The following is a 2,745-nucleotide window of genomic DNA, read 5'->3' on the forward strand; positions in this document are numbered from 1 at the left end:
TCTTTCGAGCTTCAGTATGGAGTGTAGCAGCTTTCCCGATGATTTCCTCTCAACAGCTACCACCTTGGCGGAATCCTGCAAGGTATGTTTACTTTGACTATGTACAAGTCGCATTGTTTGTTTATGAACATATTTTGTGAGGTCATATCATACTGTGCCTGATGTGGTTGCTAATAACATTGTCTGTAAACAGTGAAAAAAAAACCCCACACATTTACTTTTTTCGTCTGACAAAAGGATCGTCACATAACATCTCTCTTTTTTTAGGGGGGCATATTTGAACAAAACTAATGTAACCTTAATTAGTGAAGAAAATTACGCCTTGGTGTATCAGTGAATGCTCTTCCGGGATACTGAGCATTAGGCGTCCCCAATACTAAATTTGAATATTTTTGACTTTTAATAGAAGCGCTTCATATAAATGACGAAGAGAAAGTCTTTTTTTTCCCCTGAAAGTAATCTAAATGAGGCTTTCATTGTTGAAATTCAAGGATTTGTAAGAATCTTACATTTGAATTAGAAAAATACAGGAAAAACGTAAAAATCATCAAAGTTTCAGCTCGGTGTGCATCTTAGCATTACTATGTGAACACTCTGTGAAAAACCACACCACAGTGTGGAAATCATTTCCACACTGTAAAATTCGAGCGTTTTCACACAGTCGAATCTGTGGACACTGTGAATACACTGTAGGACAGTGTGCTCTTTCCAGCAGGAATTGCCTGGTGTGTTTTGTTTAATAGATAGGACTGCAGTACTTTCTTGGATTAAGAGAGGTTTATAACATTTTTGGTTTAATCATGATCTCACATTGAAGAGGCATTTGATACTGTACCTTTGTTAGAGAATTTTTGTTATAGTGTTTCACGGTATGTGGATGTTTGTTTGTTTTGTTTTTTTTTTTAATTACGTTAGTATTACTCACTTATGAAATATACAAACGAGCATTCTTTCATATTCACTTGATTTAATCATACGTTCCAGAATATTTGTATCTATTTCTTTCTTGTTACAGGGGGTTACTTTTCAGATTCAAGACCTGACTTTATATTCGCGTGACGATTCACAACGCCACCGTTCCATAGGCGGGGCCCTAGCCCAATGGGTGTACACCATGCCAAATCTTTCGAGCTTTAGTGTGAACTGTAGGAGCTTTCCAGATGATTTCATCTCAACAGCTACCGATATGGCGCAAAGCTGCCAGGTACGTCTACAACCTTAGAGAGATAAGGTTCAACTTTGCACCTCCACCAGTGCCCCAATGGGAGCACCTCTAAAGGTGCAACCGTGCACCTTTCTGGTCTGAAAGGTGCAAAGAAGCACCTGTTAAGGTGCTCCAAGACGAGAAACGTTGAACCCATTTTTCTTAGAGTGTACTTTGACTGATAATAATAAAAATAATAAAAAACATTTTTAGAGCGCAAATTCTCTAAGCGCTTTTTTAGAACCGAAAAAAAGACAGACACATGTATAAGAACACATAATAACAAAAGAGGAAAATTATATATATCAACCTAAAACACATCATTAAACATTTTACAAAGCAATGAAAATTACTTCACAAACAAATGAGACTTCAATAAAGACTTGAACTGATCTAATGATGAGCATTCTCTGATATCATTAGGGAGCTGATTCATAATGATGCATAATTAAATCTTGTTAGTGAACATGTGCTTGTGAGTTCGTATCATTCTGAATTGAATTGAATTGAATTGTATTGATTTCTGTCTTCATCGATTTCCCCTCTTAGATATTTTTTTAACATAATGGTTTTCAGGTAAGAATCTCTTCTGATGATGAGCAATCATCTTGCAAACCGAACACAGTTCATATGCTTTTGATTGTTTGTATTGTTACCTAACTTCAAGTCCTTCAATCATACTGTATATAGTGAGATATGAGAAAGAAAGGAGAAATCGGTGCGTAGCTTTGACATCATTATTCCTCTTACTGTTCCTCCTTTTCGGAAAAGCGCAAGAGTTGAAAAATTGGTCTCCGCCGGGACTCGAACCCGGGTCTTTGGCATGGAACGCTAACGCCTTAAACCGCTCGGCCACGGAGACGTCATAGCGGTTCAGGCAGACCCAAGCTCGAATACCCGACGGACTAACCCTTCAACCCTCTATGCGCATGTTCCTTTTGGGGGTAGAGAGTTATGAATAACGACCAGCCGCGTGCCTCAGCTGGATCTTCTAATGAGATTCACGTACCGGTGAATTCGGATAATGTTTTGCGAGAAAGAAATCACCGGTACAACAGCTTTTTGGCTTCTCCTGTATTAATTTTGCATATTGTGAGATATGAGAAAGAAAGGAGAAATCGGTGCGAAGCTTTGACATCATTATTCCTCTTACTGTTCTTCCTTTTTGGAAAAGCCCAAGAGTTGAAAAATTGGTCTCCGCCGGGACTCGAACCCGGGTCTTTGGCATGGAACGCCAACGCCTTAAACCACTCGGCCACGGAGACGTCATAGCGGTTCAGGCAGACCCAAGCTCGAACACCCGACGGATCAACCCTTAATAATGCGCATGTTCCTTTTTGGGGCAGAGAGTTATGAATATATATATATATATATATATATATATATATATATATATATACATAATAGTCGAGGAAAATGCGTAACTGTGATTGGGAAGTATGTAAAGTGCAGAAAGGCTTTTGCAAGATGGATTCAAGGAAATGTTAAAACAAGTATGAAGATACAATCCTTTCTTACCAGGGGATTAGGTCATTTATGCT

The 2,745-nt window shown here is 38.5% G+C and overlaps 1 non-coding gene across 1 annotated transcript; it reads right to left on the minus strand.

Moving 5' to 3' along the window:
- Nucleotides 1-2,396: 2,396 nt before the first annotated feature.
- On the minus strand, nt 2,397-2,469 carry Trnag-ucc (transfer RNA glycine (anticodon UCC)). Its single transcript has one exon. It is a non-coding gene; the product is annotated as a tRNA-Gly (tRNA).
- Nucleotides 2,470-2,745: the final 276 nt, after the last annotated feature.

Source organism: Diadema setosum, chromosome 16 (assembly GCF_964275005.1).
Source record: "Diadema setosum chromosome 16, eeDiaSeto1, whole genome shotgun sequence".
Lineage (NCBI taxonomy): Eukaryota > Metazoa > Echinodermata > Echinoidea > Diadematoida > Diadematidae > Diadema > Diadema setosum.